Below are 20,563 nucleotides of genomic sequence, written 5' to 3'. Positions count from 1 at the left end.
GAATTAAAGTCAAACATGCTCAGCACTGTACTAGGTACTGTGGAAAATAACCATGACAACAACGACAGCAACAATAGTAACGACAATTACTGTTTATTGAGCACCTACTATATTCCATGCACTAAGCCAGCCACTTGCCCTATATTATTTCTGATCCTTCCCCAAAATGGATAAAGTTGCTATCATTACCTCTGTTTTATACCCAAATAATCCAAGACTTAAAGAAGTTATGTAAGTTGCTCAAATTTCTACAACTAGCAAGAATAAGGAACTATATAGAATAATTTCCTTGTTCTCAAAGAGTTTTAAGAAACACCATCTCTCATCAGTTATCCAGGAATGTTGTCTAGCTTCTAGCCTCACATTGACACTCATTTAGTCTATAAATGTTTATAAAGTGCTTACTGTGTGTATCTGCAAATACGACATTGCCAACATAGAAAAAATACATAGAGCAATTATTCATTCAACTCTGGGAACATAATGGACGGTCAGAGACAGAGGTCAGCATGGGCTAGAGAAGCTGCAGGTTTTGTGGAGGGAGTTAGACTTGGGTTGGGTCTTGAAGGATGAAGAAGAAACCATCCAAAGGGCTTTTCTCACCAGGGGAACAGGATAGGCCAAGGCATTGGGCAGGAACGAGCATAACTGAAGGGAGCATGTTGGGAAGAAATGGAAATACATCTTAAGCAGAAGAACGAAACTATTCCAACCTCCTACAGGGATTGGACAAGAGTATGGCATTCATCTAGGAATTCAACTGGACTAATACAAATGATAATTTCAACACTTCAAATTTCTTATTCTTGGAAGGTCTAAAAGTACATTTAAAAGTTAAACAAGAATGAAAACAGACAAACAATATTACTTGACTCACTAACTCTGCCATGAGAGAAGCAGTCTTCCAAATTATGGGTGGTTAGGGAAGTGTTTCTGCCCCTCTTTGTGAGATTTCTCTAAGAATTAATCTTTGTCCTCAGAAGATTCAAGTGTGTGCACTTTTGTGTGTGTATTTGTTCTAATAGTACTCCAGAAAACTGTAACTACTCCCCTTGATGCGGAAAGCCCAGTGGAAACCACGCTTATTGTTCCCATACCCTGTAGACTAGTCTGACTGTCTCGGAATGTCAAGGACTCCCATGGCTACTGTCCTACTCCCCACCTCTTCCCCAAAACCTCCCAAGAGGGCAGATTATTCCACATTGAATAAGTCAGATTTAGGGGAAAACTCCTATAGGGTTGGATGGCTCCTATGTTGAGAGAAACTCCCATAGGTGGGGTAACATTTCCCAAAATGTAAAAATTTACACAGTAGACGTGAAAAGAAAGAGATGCTGTTAAAAAGACACATAAATGTTTATAAAGTGCTTACTATGCCTATCTGCAATTACAACATTGACAACAGAGAAAAATACGAAGAACAATTATTCTATAGGAACAGAGTCCTAAGAGCAAGACAGAAAAAAATCGCTGAGATCAGAGACAGGGGAGCAAGGTTAAGAGTTGGAAACACTTCCAAGGAGACCCTCCTAGGATGGTTTAACTTCTTTGGTATCTTTGCACTAGGAAAAATTAAGTACAGTTTTAAATTGTTTTCTTTTGTGGCAGAGACTGTCAGCTGTCCACCTTGTACTCCCTATTCCACGGTATAAAATTATTTCTAGGAAATGTTCAATCTGGAATCTCATTTCCAGGCTCCCCTGGCATCTAAGTAGGGCCAAGAAGAATGTTATGGGGAGTCTTCCAGGACCTTCCGATTGCCCTGGGCATGAAAATATCATATTCTTTTAATTCTCCCTTGCTTCTTCATAGGAAATCTATTGCTAATAATATTTCAATCTTCAGGATAATAACTTATGCTAAAATGAATAACTTAAAGTTTGTAGTGTTTGCCCACATATATGATGTTACTTAATACCAACAAGAACCCTGTAATGTGGCCATGGTGCCTGCTATCATCCCCATTTTAGAAATGGGGAAACTGAGATGCATGTCTTAGCAAACTCTGGTGCACGGTGGAGCCACGGTGAGCTAACACACAGCTGGATGGATGCTGCACAGGAGAGAGCAGAGGGGTCATCCCCAGTTAAACTGCTGTGCTCTGCTCCCTGACACTGCTACTGTCATGGTACCAGCTTCGTCACCTTCAGGCTGCTCCCACTGGGACAGTTGTCCCATTTCCACACCCAAATAGGCCAAAGACCACACAGAAGTCCCTGATTCTTGTGGTTTTATTTTGAATCTCAAATCAAAATGATCATTGGAAAGGTAGAGAGCAGTTCAAACTGAAGTGAAAACGCTACAGCACTGGCTCAGTCTCTGAATACGGGAATCTGTGCTGGTGTCAGTCGTCCAGCTCTTAAGGGCAGAAGCACCATCTCTCAGTGCTTATCCAGGAGTGTTTCGGTGCCTCTAACCACATATTACATTTATTCAATCAGCCAATAAATGTGTTTAGAGCAGTGTCTCCCAACCTTTTTTTTCAATATCTAAAAAAGGAGCCTTTTTAGATGTTTTCCCCTAATCGCCCCATGAAAATTTAATGCCACAGATATACTATGTATCTATGCCACTGTGTATCTAATGCCACTATACACTATGTATCTATGCCGCTATGTATCTAATGCCACTGTACACTATGTATGTATGGTGGCCCTTTGAAGGACCACAAACCATTGTCCCATCTATGTTTCTTTCACACCCCTTGCCCCAAGAATTAATTTTCATCCATTGGGGGTGTTGTCACCCCAGGTGGGAACGCGTGGTTTAGACGTGTGAAGGATATCAAGTCAGGAAACTGACCTGCCCCTTGCCCTCGAGAGCTTACAGTCCAGAATGAAATGGGCTTTGTCTTGCATCACCAACAATCCTAGGGAAGGAGAGAAGCCAGAGGCACTGAGTTAATTCCTGCCCAAACCACCAAAGGTGATTTTAAGACCCTTCTCAATCCAGGCGTTTAGTAGCATTAGGTCGGGTTTCAGTTCTGAGCCATCATCGGTGGGCTCTACATACAGAAAAATTGGCAAAGACCTGCAGTCTGTGTGGAAATAGAGTTGGAGGCATTCACCACACATTTATGGCATGGAGAGTAATTTTTGCTATTTAAAAAAAACTGTTTATAATGAAACACAAGACAGAATGGAACAAATTCCTCCAAAAAAATGAAAAATGGTGTTTTTCAATCACTTCTATTGAAAACTCATTCAGCGGGATTTAAATAGCCAATCCTACTCAAGATAATGTTTCAGTTTCTCTAACAAGGGAAAGAATTTGAAGCCGAAAAGCCAACTGCTACTTCATTACTTTAATGGAAATCCCCTCGAACGCTATGATCTACTCAATCGTAGGCTCATAGGTTGAGTCACAAAAAGGTAACGAATGCTAAGAAAGGGACTGAATGGGAAAGTCATTCCATTTCATGTTAGCACCTTAGGACATGTTACTTTGATGTTTCTGGTGGGGTTGGGGGGTAAAATTAAACACGTGCCACACTCCTTCATTCAGTAGATATTTATTAAGTGCTACTACATGGCAGGCACCACGTGAAGTGTTTAACAAAAATGAAACAAAACAAAATAAGTCCATCAAGGAAAGATTCAGAGGACTTCTCTAGCATCTATAGCAAGTCTGGTCTTGTTACACGTGGGAGGTTCTAAATGTGTTATTGAAACATTGTTATGTGGGTGCTGGATCTACCTCTGGGTTTAGCTGTGTGGACCTGTCAGTTACCTCATGTCACTGGGACTTTATTTCTACATCTGTAAACACTAGGAGGCTATTCTAGGGGTTCTCAACTATGGCTGTCACCTGGGGAGCTTCCAGGAATTGGGAGTATTTCCCTCCCATCTAAGACCTGCTGACTCAGAATCTCTGGAGGTGGCCTGGAGAGCAGGTATTTTTTAAAAGGGTCCTGGTGATTCTTCCAGCTCTATCTCCTTTGATAAAAACTAAACACAACACCCTAGAGAGGGGCACACCTAAAACCAAGATGGCAGCTCTGACTTCCTGTCAGTTCTTAGCGTAAAGCAGAACAGGGCAAGGTCTGTCTCCAGTACTTCTGGTTCCTGTTTTAGCGTATTTATGCTTTCCTTCCTCCTTTCCCCATTACCATCTGTTTCCTGACTCCCTTTCTCTCCCAACCCACTTGCTATGCCTTAGCGCCCCCTATATTTTTCTTCCCCTTTTGGTAAAACAAATAGTAGCATTCATTTGCAGCTAAAGAACAATTCATCTCAAGAGTCCCTTCTCTCAGGAAGGATGACCTATACAGGTAAAATGAAAGGCTCTGTGACCCTAAGAACACAATCACAACCGTGAGGCAAAATAGGTTGAGACATTTACTTCTAAGCATCAGGAGCAATGCTGAAATCAAACTATGTAGAATAGTACCTTCTCTGGCAATGTGTAGGAATCATACGCACTTGACCCCTGGTGGAACATTAGACAAAACCAGGATTTGACCTAAAATACTAAGAAATGTGGAAGGGGTTGAGAAGTCTTCTGGTCAAAAACTGCCACCCAATGTTCAGGCTCCCAGGCCCATCACAGACACTTTTTACTGGCTATTTTTCAATTTGTGGATGGTCCTCTTTAAAAAAATGGAAATTCCATTAATTTAAAATGCGGTTTTAAAGATTTCCATACACTGAAAACCTCACGTCTCTATAAAATTCAGTTGTTTTTTTATCTACCTTAAGACACAGAGACTTCTTTTTTTCTTTTCTTTGTTTTTTGTTTTGTTTTGTTTTTTTAGAGTTGGGGTCTCACTCTGTTGCCCAAGTGGAATGCAATGTTGCAATCATAGCTCACTGCAGCCTTGAATTCCTAGGCTCAAGTAATCCTCCTGCCTCAGCCTCCAAGTAGCTGAGACTACTACCACCATGCCTGACTAATTATTCTATTTTTTGTAGAGACAGGGTCTTACTATGTTGCCCAGGCTGAGCTTGAACTCCTGGCCTCAAGTGATCCTCTGCCTCAGCCTCCCAAACTACTGGCATTACAGGCATGAGCCCCTGTGCCTGGCTGACACTGAGATTTCTAATTTTCATCCACATAACTTGAACATAGCAGGTATTCAACTAATGTTCCCTTCCCTTTCTTATGAAAGAAGTGTATTTAACATTGTTACAGTAAACACGGGACATTTTTCTTCAGTGACTTTCTTTTGAACCCCCAGACCAAAAACCCTTCAAGAGAAGAAAATAACTCCCATTCAACTTTTGTTTTCTATAAGTAAGCAGAGCGTTTGGCATTGTAATGAATAAATGAATGAATGAATGAATGAACAGCTCCCTCAGCAAAGGCTTCTTCTGTAATTTTTTTCTTGCATAAACGATTCTCCCTTCCTTATTCCCAAAAATGTACTGTTTCCCACCACAACAAGACTTGAACTACTTCAAGATAAGTAACCCTTATGGCCATGCCTAGATGCCAACCATGCCATTTGCACTGCAGCCAAATGTCATCCTCCCCGCCCTTCTCATGTGTCCTGTGAAGTTGCTGCCCACAGTGGCAGCACAATACCCTGCTACACCATTGTAAAGAGCTCTCTACTTTGGGTGCCCCTCTGGCCACATGAAAGCTCCCTGTGGTCTCAGTTGAGAAAAGGTTATTCACTCAGATCACATTCACTAAACTCTTAATACATTTTAACTTTTATTTTGAAATAATTACGTATTCCTAGGAAGTTGCAGAAACGTACTGAGAGGTCCCACATACCCTTCATCAAATTTCCTCCAATTCACCAAACTGGTTTGCAGTTTGGCAGGATGACTTTGGCACAAGTATGTGCATGCGAAGGAAAGGGGAAATAGGGTAGCCAACTGGCCTGGTTTGCCTGGGACTGAGGGGGCTCCCAGAACATGGGACTTTCAGCTTTAAAACTGAGACAGTTGCAGGCAAACCAGGAGGAGTTGGTTACCCTAAAAATATCCAATATGAACTTGCTAGACAGGCAGTATTTGTTGGGGACACATCCCCACTGCTCTTTTTGTGCCTTTTCCCAATGCCCTCGCTGTGCTCCTAGCTATTTAATTTCTCCTTCTGCTTGCAGGCTCTCTTTCCTCATCTCCATCAAAGCTCTATCTTGCCCCCAGCCCCCTGTGTTAGAATTATACCCTCACATCTCCCCCCTTGGCTGTCAAAGCTTGTATTCATCCCAGGGCAGTGGAAAGAGCTCTGCACAGGGTAGAGGAGACTGGGGTTCTCATCTCTGTCCTGCCACATCAGCTGTGCAACTTCGTGCAAATCACCTTCCACCTCTGGACTCTTTACTCAGAAAATACAGGAGTGAGTCTAAATTAGGCTTCCTCACCCTTGGCGCTGCGAACATTTGGGGCCCAGTAGTTCTTTGCTGAGGGGGCTGTCCTGTGTGTTGTCCGATGTTCAGCAGCATCCACGACTTCACGACTTCTACCCACTAGGTGCCAGGAGCGGCCCTAAGTTGTGACAACCAAACGTGTCAACAGATATTACCAAATGTCCCCAAGGGAAAAATCACCCCTGGATGAGGACTGGTCTAAAATATTTTTTAAGTAACTTCCAGTTCTGAAGGCATCTGATTAACTAAATCCCCAGTAAATCATGAGTGATTAATAGTTTCCCCTCAGCCTCCCAAGAATATTTGCATTTTCAAAGTATTACCTATTTGGAAAAAAGCCTAGAAGAATCTTCACCAAAATATTAAAAGCAGCTCTCTCTATGGTGGAGTCACAGAGGCTGAAATGCTCTTTCTTTCCTACTCCCTGCCCACGTCCTCTTCTGCCTCTTTGTTTTTTGGTTTCATATATACATGATCAATCCAATACTTGAGTTATTTTTTAAAGTGGATGTTTTAAATTCAAATGAAACCAGTTGGTGGAATTTCAAGCCAGCACTAGGGAGCACGCATTTAAACAGGAGAGATTACAGTAAAAACAGGGTCTCACAAAGTCCCGTCGTTTTGAGCTACTTAGACATTTTCATATAGTTCTATTTACTTTGAAAATTTTATAATGTATCCAATCAGATTGTTTTGGCAAACAAACAAGAGTTTTGAAAATACTTCTCATATTAAAAGCAGCCCTCCAGCTCAGGGTACCTCAGCTGGAATTAACCAAACCTCATCAGCTGTCACCTCCTAGAGACATCGTCAACCCTGAAAAGATCAGCCTCTGACACCAGCCTGTCTGGCTGAGGGAAGAGTCCTAGCAGACAAAGTTCTTGGAAAAATCTAAACACACTTCTAAATGCTTATGAATTAATTATCCACTTCATACAAACATTCTAAATACTTGACTGAACCATACGAAATGGTTGATAGTGGACTATTTCTGGTCTACAACAATTTTGATGTCATATGGTTTTCCCCTGGTTATTTGTAGTCGGTAACTGACAAATAGGTTAAGAAACCCACCCACCAACCGCAGTGGTCTTGCCACGCACGTACTTTGACATAGGAAGTGGGTAGAAAGGTGGAGAGAAGGGGTCGGCATCAAGTCTTGCAGAAAGAAGAGGCAGAATCCCCGGCCAGCCTTATCTGCCTCCAACTGAGAGGTGGGGAACCATGGGGGGATGGAGACCCCACAGGCTGACTTGATCTGGCATGTCACCTAGAGGAAAAGGCTGCCAATCTTGGCTCTGCCCTGTGCAGCATGCAAGCTCCTTAAGGGCAGGGACCACGTGCTAGTCTACAAGTTGGTATGTCTCACTCTCTGCCTCTCACACTGCTTTATACACAGCAAGGGCGCTAATCACTGCTGAATGGCTATGTGCATAGGCACATCTAAATCACATTGTGCAATAAAATGATTCATTCTGACCTTCATCCATTCGTGGATTCCTTCTTCCAAAGTATTCCTCCTTACCTAGTATTTGCAAATAAAAATGCTAGACTACGTGGTTGGTTCAGCAATTTTTGTCCCAGCTCTCAAGATATTTCTAGCCTATGCAAATTGGGCCTAAAGAAGTGGTTTCAACACTAGAATCCAAGTGCAGCATGATTCCATATGAATGGCTTTGTCATTGAAATAAGTGAACTGGGGGAATTCCCTTGAAGGTATGTTCCTGACCCCAGTTTCTCTGACAAATGACAGTGCACAGTTAAAGTGAAGAAAAAAGTCTACTTGGGAGGAAAAAATAGGTTTACTTCATTAATGATTAAATCTTGTCATACCCAGCAACTCATTTTGGACTCTCAAAAACCATGAATTTGGCCCTATTGAAAAAAATACTTATCAGTAGTAAATATCCCGAAATACCCTAATCTGCCAAGGTCAAATTGAAGCAATGAGGGAGGCTAATTCTAAATTGATTGGATTATTTGGGGGTGCATTTTTGCCTTTATAGCACTTATGGTTTATGAGCAAAATTGACGTGGATTAGGCCCTTCCATTGTTAGAAAGCCAATTAGATACATTCCAAATGATCAAAGTTATTAGCTTTGACTTGAGCTCAATAGAATAAATAAATCATTATTCAAGGGTGTCTTGGGCCATTCAGGTTGCTGTAACAAAATATCATAAACTGGGTAGCTTGTAAACAATAAAAATTTATTTCTGACAGTCCTGGAGGCTGGGAAGTCCAAGATCAAGGCACCAGCGCTTCAGTGTCTGCTGAGGGCCTGCTCTCTGGTGCCTTCTCCACGTGTCCTCGCATGGTGGCAGAGGCAAGCGAGCTCTCTGCGGCCTCTTTCACAAGGGCACTAATCCCATTCACAAGGGCTCTACCATCATGACCTAGTTACCTCCCAAAGGCCCCATGTCCTATTACCATCACCTTGGAAGTTAGGATTTCAACATAGGAATTTGGGGGAGATACAAACATTCAGACCACAGCAGAGGGGTAGGCTGTTCTTCCACTTTCTGGAAGAATTTCAACAAAATTCTCAAAGTCTGAAAACCTCACATGTTTTGGTCATTTTCCTATTTTACCCTGAGATTTGCATTACTAATAGCTTCTTCCAACATGGCTTTGACTGGCTAAGTGACTGTCAAAATTAGGGCAGGACCGTCTACCAGAGGCACAATCTTATTGGCACGTGGTCCTACTCCCTGCAACTTGCTGACTGTCATGGTTACCATGATGGAAAAACCTAACACTGGAGCTCCATGTCCTTCTGCTTCCTAAGAGAACCTAGCCTACCACATCTTGCTTTCCCAGGTTCCTCTTTAGGCAGCCAAGATGCCTGGAGCAAAAGAAGATACTAGGGGTCAGAGGAGCATCAGGACAGAGCAAAAGTCAACAAGAGTTTCAAGCTTACAGCCCACCTTCCTGCCTCTTGTGTAACTTGGGGCCAGTCATGTTCTACCAACCTCATCCACTGATTGCAAAGGCTAAATTAGATACTCCTGAAGTTGTTTCAGATTCTAATTCTCTGTAATTCTATGGCCAGTTATGAAAAAAGTATGCTTTTGTTTTTTCTTCTGCTGTCTCTCCTCCTCCTCCTCTCTCTCTCTCTCTCTCCTGGCAAATGCTTCCCAGCAGCCAAGTAGAAGTCATTACCAGAAGCACCGCAGCTAAACAGAGGGAAATGTTTAGGTAAGCATTATAATGGGCATGGAAATAAAGAGACCACAATTCAAAGCATAAGTCATCGCCGATGAGAATGCACATGTTTGGGGCTAGGTTTATGAGAAATGAACAGGATGATGCTGCGCTGGCGAATCCCTGGGCTTGTGCTTTCTTAATGCCAGGAGTGATTTATTTTCTGGTAAACAGTTTTGCTCAAGTAGGGCATCCAATTACTACAAACCTTGTTTGGTATAAAAACTAACTGCATAGAAAAATATTGCTTTAGCAAGGTTTAACTGGTTGTTAATCCAAACATGTGGCAGAGCCCGAATTCCAGGGCTCAAAATATCCTCCCGATTCTCAGCAGCATCCGAACGTCCAGAGATCATAATCATCACTCTCAATGAGGCATGACTCAGAGGTAGCGTATGGAAAGAGGACATTTCCAGAAAAACCATGGTATGGAAACCAAGCCTGCTGGGGGAGGCGAGGCCTCCCTTAGGTAAAAGTTCTGCTCCACTCCTTTGAAGTATGAGGTTGGGCTGGTTGGGGGGAATGTTAAGAAAGATGAAAAAAAACTTTTTAAATCCTCCTTTCCACACAAATCTCTTCACATACGCTCTGTTCCCTGGGACGTTTCATCACCTTAAGAAATATATTTAAAACAGACACTAGTAAGAGTGCACTTTTACAAGTAAAGCAAAGCACTAGCCTTTTATTTTTTTAACAACAACAAAAAAATGTAATTGCCTCCTTCAAATTCTCTGGGTTTGCCTCTCAGCATCCATAGACCTAATTGTCATACTTTAAATATTTTGTTTTCAAGTAAAAAAAGATTGAAAGAACTCAAGAGAGAAAGAAAAATGAAGGAAAGAGGGAGGGGGAGAGAGAGAGGAAGAAATGTGGCCATCAGGAAAATCTAGCTTCTCTGTCAAAAGTATGTTTTAAAAAGAGAAATAGAGGAGATAAGTTTAATATCCAAATCTTCTCGTTTCCCACCTCTCTGTCCATGGGGTTTCCTGCTGTGCTAATAGCTTTCAGTTGTCTCCAAGAGGTGTCCGGTGACCATGTATTCTGAGCACTGCAAATGCATACTTCGCCTGCATGTCCTGGAGGATTTGTTTAAAATACTTTTCCTATTTCAAGGTGGCAATTGGCAGTCAGAAAGATCCTAAACGACTTTGGAGCTATTTGAGTCGAAAGGAACGTGAAGTGTCAGCTTACCCCAGCACACACACGCAGCAGCCTTGCCACAGGGCAGCAGGCGCCTGGCTCGGAGCTCTGGATTCCCTGCCACAGGCAATACACTCAACCCAGAGAATCATGGCGCATCAGGGGGACTTGGCCTTCAGAACCATCGGCCTGGCCGTCCCTCCGCTGGCTAGCAGGCAGATAACAAAACCATTCCGCCATGTTGGTTCACACAGATCACATTAAATTTAGGCATTCCAAAGACGGGGATTTCATAATCCTCCTTGGTGGTTCATTCCAGTCTCACAACCCTATCAACCAAGACCTTCTTCATCTCTCACCCTAATCTCCCCTGATGCAATTCTAGCCTCTCGCTTTTTTTTCTGTCTTCACTAGAAATGAAAAACAGCTGAACACCATCTTCTGCATAATAACCCTCCATAAACTGGGAGACCATTATTAAATCAACCCGGTCCTTGTCTTCTCCAGGTTAAATGACGCCAATGCCTTCAGCTTTCCCCCACAGTTGCTGGTTTCCAACTCTTATTATTTTCATGACTCTGTGTCACTCAAACTGTTGAGGCTTGAGCTAGAAATTGTATGAGGATTTGACTAATACCAGTGTGTGTGTGTGGGTGTGTGTGTGTGTGTGTGTGTGTGTGTAGGAGGGAAGTTTAGCTCACAATTCCAAGTTAATTTTTTGAACTTTTTTTTGATGAAAGATATCAAAAAGAATTTGTATAACATACATGCACAGTTTAAAAAACAAAATGAGAGCTCATGCACCCACCACAAGTTATTTTTTCTATTAACGTTGACCTCGTGTTTGGTTTTGCTTTATTTGAGAGGAGGCAGGAGAGTGATTACATGTTATATCACAGTTACATTTGACTTACGCTGATTACATTTTCAACCAATGATACTATTTTAACTCTTAACATGCATGTTAGTTATAGCCTCTTCCAAATCTGACAATATTTAACCAACGCATCAAAAGCTTTATAAGACGGTCTATTCTAAAAAATCTGAACCCAAATCAAAAAAAAAAAGCTTTTAAATGGGGAATGTTTTCAATGAGCCAAGATTTACTAAGAGTCTAGTTCTCTAGTATTGAAATATTCATGTCTGAGCTAAAACAACGTTTTCATCAGGAAATGTCAGGAAACAGACCATTTAATCATGTTTCTATAAGATGATATTTGATGGTATCATTCCCATCATTCAAGCAAACTGCCAAGAATCAGATGTGTTTAGGATTCAGGCGAGTTAGAGATTCAACCCTCCACAGATTTATTGGCACGAATTTTCTACTTCTTCTCAGTCAAAAAGATACCACTTCATGAAAACGTCTGAAATTCAGCAGCATGAAGTCGCTATCATTTTGTACATTTTAGGGAAAAATGTGTTAATGAGGTGCCATTTTATCATTGATCCACAGCTTGTCATTTATAGTCAACCTGAATCTCTGCTTGAGTCAAAAGCCAAAGAGCTTCCTGGAGATTAAGCCGCAACTTTCAGTTCTCTTGACATGAAAGGATTCGCAAGTGCCAGTTCTCAGGAGCCTGCCCGCACCACCTCTGTCATCCACGAGGGCCTGTCCCAGCACCCAACTGCAAGGAAGGCCACAGTTTACCTTCCGGGCTGTACGTCTTCCAGAGCATGTGGTTGCTAATTTTTCACGTTGCAGATAAGAGCCAGAAGTAAAAGCTGTGCTGTAACCACCCTCGCATCTATTTTTTTCTCAAGCAGCCTGAGGTTATTTCTTGCTTTTTTTGTTTGTTTGTTTTGGTTTGGTTTTTCCATTTACCTCTCCTGCCTGCTGATTCACTCCTGTGTCTGGGACGACACCTCACTCGCTTTGTGTTTACAGGTGCTCCCTCTCCTGACTTGATCAAGGCTTGTAACTTGGTAACGAACTTATTTTTGTTTCGCTCTGGATTTCAGATCCAAAAGTTGAAACCATTTTTGAACACAGACCTCAGCTGGCTTCATCACACATTCCCAGGAAGCTGTGCAGAGTTTGCTTCCTCCATCCTGTCCCTTTATCCAATACCCACCCTTTCCCTTGGCTTCTGGTAAAATATTTTTAAACCATCTCCATGCTTCCTGAGAATTTATAGAGACTATTTGTTTCCATTTTTTCCCCCCTAGCTAATGACCACGTCTTATTCTAGTGCCCATTGCTAAAATTGAGAAACACACGAGACTTTCTTTTTCCCGCTCTTTGGTAGCAGTTTCCCTGGGGACACTTTCTGCAAGAAGCTCCCTCCACCTGTCGGAACCAACGCCAGATTAGTCCCATCTTTGTAGCGCTCCAGGGTCCAGAGCATGGCTGGGCCCAACGGCAGACTCTGCACCATCCAAGGTAGGGATGAGCTCGGCTACCTGTCCTGGAACAGAGAACCCTGGCCGTTAGGGCCACCCACCTGACAGCATCCTGGAGCTTCAGGCTGGCTTTTTAAGGGGGAAAGAGGGGAAAAAGAGAAAAAGAATAATATAGCAAAACTGATCTCAGCACTACCCGTGGAGTCATTAATGTGGTTTCTATCAAACTGCTCATAAAATTCATGGCAGCAGCTAATTGCTACCATGTTCTTCCTCATATACTCCCATATTAAATTTGAAAGAAAGAAAGAAAAGCCCTTTCAAAGGCATATTAATCCGTGCACAGCAGTGGAATGCATGATCTAGAGTGAGCCTTTCGCATCACCACAGCTATGTGGGCTAGCTGTCAAAGGCTGGATTTCATGTCACTCACAATACAATGAACAATGCCTCTGCCAGCCGTCGGCTCCGCCTGGGCCCGGCTCCCCTTCTCCCCGGCAGCACTAACCAGCACGGAGTGCCGTGTGAGTGCACACATGTGAATGTCAGCATGTCAGCCTGCAAGCCATCTCCAGGGACCTTGAGCAAATTCTTGGCATCTATCTTTCTGCCTCCGCCCCATACACATTTGCTCAAAAGTCCACAGCTGAAGGTGGCCAGTGGCCAAACTCTAGCTGCCGCCTTACCCCCCATGAAGATGTTTCACTACATAAGCTGTGCAATGTGCTAAGGAGACCAGCATTGCCTCAAGAAAGCTCTTGTAAGGGCTTACAGAACCGCAAACTCAACAAGCCTGTCATACTTTCTGAAGTTCTTACTAGCAGAAGGCTTCTATTGGAATTAATTATTCCAAGCATTCATCTGAGTTGGGCTGCTCCTCAGCTGGTCCGCACTGCTGCGGCTGCATCCGCCGCCCATGCTCAGCTTCCATTTCGGTTGGGCACGTGTCCACTCTGGTTGGGCGTGGCGTCCACACCAATTGATCCTGGCATCCCTTCTGATTGTTCAAGGCAGTGTCAAACTGATTGCTGTATATTGTAAATGTATTAAATGAAAGTTGTCTAGTCAAGAAACCAGTATGTTCAAACAATGCATCAGAATAACTGGGTAGCAACTAGCCAAAGGCATGCTTGGGTCTACGATGAGCAGCGCATCTCAGAATTTCCCGCTGTGGTATGAAAATTTGACCCTCTCCCAGGTTTATCAGGAATGTCATTGGAGGATCACTACTGATTACTGTTCCTTTTCTCCATCCTGCCTGAGGGCTGAGCAGGTAAGCTGCAGGGGGTTGAGATAGGTCCCCCTGGCGGGGAAAGACTGAGCCTGCAGCATTAGTCTCTAACTCTCCTGCCTCAGCCTCATGTCCCTCCCTGTAGGACCTGAACACTTGCCATTGACACCTCAGACCCATTGTGGCCCTGAGCCAGCCCTGTTCAAGCCAGGCAATAAAGTAGAAATCCTATTCCAATCAATGGGCATGTTTGGAATTAGTTGTATAAGCTGCTGGCTCACAGGCGTGAGGTGAGCAGTATGTCTCCACCAAGCGGCTAGCCCGAGCCTCACCCTCTCCGGCGTTGTTTCTGCATGTGCCACTATTTCCCTAGGGGTGGAGCCCCTGCTTTGAGCCACAGCCCACTGGTGCAGGCCCACACCGTAACAGTGTGAGTGACACCCTCTCACCTTCGAAAGTAGCTCAAGGCTTTTCTTCTCGAGCTGGCCTCCTCAATCCCTTCAACTCTGTCTGCTCCCAAGGGGAAGCGTTCTGAAACCACAGAGTCTCACGAAAGAGTTCCCTCTCAGTCCTAGGCATGAAGCTTTGGATGGAAAGGGATTAATGGGCATGAACATGGCCAATTTTTCTTTCTTTTGGGTTCTTCTTTCTCAGAGTGGTAAGCCAAAGAGGCCTGAGTTTAAGCTAGGTCTTGATTAGAAGAGAAAAATGGGGTCTGTACAATTCACACATGACCCAGTTCAGGGCCTCAGGGATGAGACCAGTTAACTATGGCCAAAATTCAAGTTAGAAATTAAACATTTCCCCCTTGCCCCTCTCCCTCGGGAATCTGTAGCAAGGACAAGCAGCTGGTTGAGTATTAGAGGTTTGTAATCTTGGACAAATTCATTTCAACAGACACATCATTCTCGCCAGGCTGTTATACAGCCTAGTTTCAGGAGCCCGTTCACCATATTCCTCCCAACTGGCTGCAAATCTGCTTCTAACAAACAAAGTTCCCAGACACGCAGGCACCCACCCTTCAATGAAAAATATTGCCCCTGCCCAAATCTCTTCCTGCTGAGCCCCACCCACCATATTGGCATTCTGGGCTGTTTCCACCAACACAAATTCAACCTGGGCCCAGACAGTGACACTGTGATGCATACTCAGCCGTCCTCCCTGAGGGCCAGCCCCACAGTCGGCTTCATGCACCCTGACATAGTCCCCTCCTCTGCCACCCCATCTGGGAGGTTTCAGATCACCTTTCAGCCGTGACAAGAGAGGAGCTTGGTGTACGTCCAAAAGTTGAATTGTTGTCCCTGAACACAGACATGCTGCATGCTGATGATTGTGTCAGAGGACACCAACAAAATGACACGAGAAAATTTTCATGCAAATTAAATTCTCAGTGGAGACTGGGGTCTAATCAATAGTGTTTATGAAAGTCTGTTGAGAGGACTCAATATCTTCCCTGAAGATTTTAGACTGTCTGTGTCTTAGTCCATTTGTGCTACTATAACAAAATACCACAACTGGGTAATTTATAAACAACAGAAATTCATGTCTTACTGTTCTGGAGGCTGGGAAGTCCAAAAACAAGGTGGCAGCATAAGGTGAGGGTCTTCTCGCTGCATCCTCACATGGTAAAAGGGACGGAAGAGCAAGAAAAAGCTCCCTTCAAACTCGAGCCCTTTGATAAGGGTGCTAATCCCATTCGTGAGGGCAGAGGCCTCATAACTTAATCAGGTCCCAAAGACAAAAGGTCTTAATACTGTTGGAGATTAAGTTTCAACATGAATTTTGGAGGGGACGTGATTATTCAAACTACAGTAGTCTGCTATCCAGAAACAACAGTTCTCATAAATACCATAACCCCTACAACCTTTAGGTGTTATCTTTCTGTCTAATATTCAAATAAAATGACTCAAAGCTTCATCCTCCATAATGATGGAGAATTCAGTACCTCTCCAGCATTTCTCAGGATCTCTACAAGGTATTTACACTCTCCTGGAGTGTAATACCAGTGTAATCTCCTCCAGCTCTCCTGGAGCTGGCCTGTATCCTTCAAGGGTTTAGGGAACCCTTATTTCTGCCCCTACACATCATCTCTGATTTAGGGCTGTGCTTTTCTTCCCCATACCACCACTCCCAGGTGTAGCCCAGTCTCCTTTTACTCCCCAAAGAAAACCCAGAACTTGCCCTGTGGGGGACAGACTTCAAAGGTTTGATGAGAACGCAGTGGGATTACAACAGAGGCCAGGAAACAACTTAAAATTAGATATCAGATACCAGTGTTAATAAAGCTGGTTGTCTGAGGCCTTCGTGACGAGCCCCTTACTGTACGTCTCTCTTCTTGGGCCTTGGCTGGCTGCCAGGTGGCTCCAGACAGACTGTTCACAAATCAGAGTCCCTCTCTCATCACCTTTCTGCCCCAAGCCTCTGCTACCTCCCTTTCCCCAAAGATGATCCCTAAGACTTATCCAAAGGACATTGACATTTTCATAAAAGGTATTTGAAACCATTTTAGGCCTCTCTTTAACTCAAATCCATCCATGTAAATAAAACATGATGTACAATCAAAGGCCCATTAAAGTGTGTGTGTGTGTGTGTGTTGTGTGTGTGTGTGTGTGTGTGTGTGTGTTTTAAGAAAGAGCAGCTCCCTACCCAACAGAAAATCTGCTTCCCTTCCGGGAGGTGGCATGACTATAACTTTGAAAAACAGCACGTTTCTTTCTTTGGTACCACCATGATAGGTTAATCCTGGGATTTATTCCAACCACTGTGGAGGACTGTCAGTGTTCCTAGCTTTCTTAAACGTTTCCAGGTGGAGTTTAAAGGTGTCCTTGTGTCTGGAGGAGAAAGGGGAGACCTTGCTTACCCACTAAGACAAGAGTCTTTTGTCTGATGCACAAGCAAAGAGAAGTCAGGATGATGGCATGGACTATGTTCTCTTAGATGTCCCCGATCTTAGTGGGATGGGTCTTAAAACTGGAATTTGACAGAAAAGGACTTTTTTTTAAGAAAGAGAGACTGAGTAACAAAAGTAAAAGATATAAACAGCTACAAGAAAATTCACAAAGCTGAGATTGAAAGGCTGCTGCAGAACATGTGAGTGAGGGGACAGGACAGGAGGAAGGACATGCTGTGGCCGGAGAAGGCTGTGGTCAGCTCCAGGGCCTGCGTGTCCCTGCCCAGATACCATATGGTGGGGACACCCCAGGAGCAGGGCGCCTGGAAAGTGCTAGAATCTGAAGGCACAAATACTGTGGCTTTGAGGCACAGGCAGGAAACAGGTCTCAAGGGGGCTGGGGCGATCTTAAAAAGAAGTGAGGAAGCAGTTATTTCTGTGATTGAAAATTACCTGTTCATCTCAAGTGAAGGAAAAGAGGGAAGTAGCTAAAGGAGGCTGAATGGTTTATTTGGGTTTTTTAAAATCTATTTATGGCCCATAGTACTGATTCCTGTACCCCTTTTTAATAGGAGGGGAGCTGGTATAACTTTAAAGAAAATTAAAAGTTGGCTTGGCTTGGAATAATTTTTGAGAACTTTGTTATCCATTTGAAGCCAAAGAATCACAGAGGAGACAGACAATATTTCACCCCAAGTCTGCTGCGAATGTGTGCATTCTGATCGAGACTAATACAGATCTGGAGAAATCCCCTCTCTTACCTCAATGAAACAGTCTTCTTCTGCTTTCGGTCGCTTCCCTAAATAACATTAGAACCACCCACGTCAGAAGGTGGGGGCGGGAGGCCCAGGGAGCGGGTATTAGCAGAAGGCGCTGGAGCCCCTGGAGATATCCGGGTATTCTTGGGAATGCTTGACATTGTGTTAAGCATCGCTGTAAGCACTGGTCGGCTTGATGTTCGGGTTCCATTCCTATCTGCAGATAGATCCCAGCCACATAGATCCTATAATACTTTTGACTAAGAGAATGACACAAAATATCCTAAGACATTAAAGGGGAACCTGCTTAATAAATAAGGAAAGCAAGACAGCCGATACGTTGCTCAACACAGGAAGGCAGGAGACAAAAGCATAGCCGAATCCTAGATCAGCTCAGATTCCACTCCCAGTATGTTTAAGGGAAGTCCTGAGTGTTCCTCTATTCAACGGAAGTCAAGCAATACCTCCACCTCATTTTTAAAAAAAGTGATGCAATTGAAATTAACCAAGTATGCTTGCACAGGAAGCTCTCAGAGGAATATTTAAAAGACAGGTACAAAAGATGAACATTAAATCAAACATAAAATACAAGTTTGGCTTACCTGGAAGAAGAGTGTCAAGGAGGTCAATGTCCTTCCTGACAGGGTGACCCGCCATTCCTGTTGCCTAGGACTGAGGAGACTCCCAGGACATGGAACTTCCAGTGCTAAAACTGGGAGAGTCCTAAAAAACCAGGACAGTTGCTCACCCTGGTCGACCGTGAGTGAGGCTAGTGACAATGCAAGAGTCAAAAGAGGATGTTTTGTGGTAGGATTGGACCAAGTACACAATCAGAGAGAGGTCTAGGGGCTGTGTCGATGCTGTACATTTGAAGGATGATATCCAACTCCTGCTTTATCTCTGTCCTGTCTGGAAAGAAGAATGACCTGCAGGCCAAGAAGAGTAAAATAAAAATTGGTGAAGGGTCTACCAAAACTCAAGATGAAAGTAGAGCTAGTTAATTGATCCAGCTACCCAAAATGAAATCAAGAGTACTGGTCTGGAAACTTTTAACCTGAGATTTTAACCTTTAACCTTTAATGGACCACGCTTTAAGAAATGTTCTTAAAGAATATTGATGAACAACCATTTGTTTGTCCAGCCATTGGTGAAAAACAAACAAAAAAGAAAATATTAGCCTGGGCGAGGTGGCTCATGCCTGTAATCCTAGCACTCAGGGAGGCTGAGGAGGGAGGATCACTTGAGCTCCGGAGTTTGAGACCAGCCTGAGCAAGAGCGAGACCCCGTCTCTACTAAAAATAGAAAAAATTAGCTGGGAACTAAAAATAGAAACAAAAAATTAGCCAGGCGTGGTGGTGAGCACCTGCAGTCCCAGCTACTGGGGAGGCTGAGGCAGGAGGATCCCTTGAGCCCAGGAGTTTGAGGTTGCTATGAGCTAGGCTGACACCACGGCACTCTAGCCTGGGCAACAGAGTGAGACTTTGTCTCAAAATAAAAAAAAAAATAAAAAGAAAAGAAAAGAAAAAATTAGAGACTTTAAAAAGAAATAAATGTATATATGTATGTATGTGTATGTGTATCTGTGTGTATATACCATTTTAATTTTCAAATAAGAAATTTCTAAGGTGAATTTGCAAAACGTAGCCTGGTGAGCCACTTGCTAGTTCCTATCAAATGCACAGCAGTGCCTCTAGAACTAGGACAATACAATCAGAGGTGACAGAGCCTGGCCCTCTGATGCCCAGTCTCAGTCTCTCTAAGGGATCTTTGCTCTGAACATACATAAGCGCTTCTCTGAACCATCTGTTTATCTCTTTGGAGTCGATCCTTTCCCCAAAAGAATGAGCCTTAAGGTAAAAATCAAAGATTCTTTGGCAAACTGAAGCATTTTATATATTTTTATATAGATCGCTTAGGTGTATTTTTGCTTGTCTGTGGGCAAGACAGCTACAGGTATGCAAATCAGAGTCCTGGAGACCACATTGCTAAAAATGCCTTGGCTGATGCCTCCCCACCACCCAGCTGGTCCACGTTCTAATAATGGCATTTCCTTCCTATGTGATTGCTAATTCTGAGATGCAAACAAAGAAGAAATGAGAAAAACAAGTGACCTGCCAACTGGCTCCATAGAAAAATTCCTCCCAGATTTAAGATTTTTATCTCTTAGTAACTTTGGTTTCTGAAATAATAACTAACATATGCATAGTGCTTTATTTTTTTAACAAGGTCCTTTCGTGTATATTATTATCTCATTTTATCCTGCCATCAACCCCATGAAGGAGACAGGACAAATGGTTTAATGACAGTGGGGCCCCACAGGCTGGGATGGAGGCAGAGCTCAGATGATCAGAGCTGGGACTCGAACTCAGAATCCTGATCGCAAATCTGTAACCACAGTCCTCTGCACCAGACAACTGTGTCCTTCAATCCTTCGTGGGAAAAGGGACAGTGCAAATTACTTAACAAGCTAATTCGCCCATTAAAGAAAGGGCTCAGCCCATTGTGGCTGTTCTCCTAATGACCATTATATTCGTGTTTGCTTTCCCTCAAAATTAACTTCATTATGTTCCTGAGTCAGGCGAATGCCAACGCTTATCTGCAGGGAATTAACGTTTCTGGGCTGGAAAGAGGCTCCCTTTTGGATGTCTTGCAAGATCCATCAAGGAACCTGATGGAAAT

At 43.4% G+C, this 20,563-nt stretch overlaps 1 long non-coding RNA gene across 2 annotated transcripts in view; it reads right to left on the bottom strand.

Annotated features, from left to right (window-relative positions):
* LOC123631977 overlaps nucleotides 1-18,591 on the bottom strand; it is a 30,905-nt gene extending 12,314 nt beyond the window's left edge. For both annotated transcript variants that reach the window (XR_006733275.1, XR_006733274.1), the window contains exon 1: nucleotides 18,487-18,591. This is a non-coding gene — a long non-coding RNA (uncharacterized LOC123631977). The remainder of the gene's footprint in view (nucleotides 1-18,486) is intronic.
* Nucleotides 18,592-20,563: the final 1,972 nt, after the last annotated feature.

Source organism: Lemur catta, chromosome 2 (assembly GCF_020740605.2).
Source record: "Lemur catta isolate mLemCat1 chromosome 2, mLemCat1.pri, whole genome shotgun sequence".
Taxonomy (NCBI): domain Eukaryota; kingdom Metazoa; phylum Chordata; class Mammalia; order Primates; family Lemuridae; genus Lemur; species Lemur catta.
Note: the sequence above shows the minus strand (reverse complement) of the source record. Positions and strands in the feature narration are given on the sequence as shown.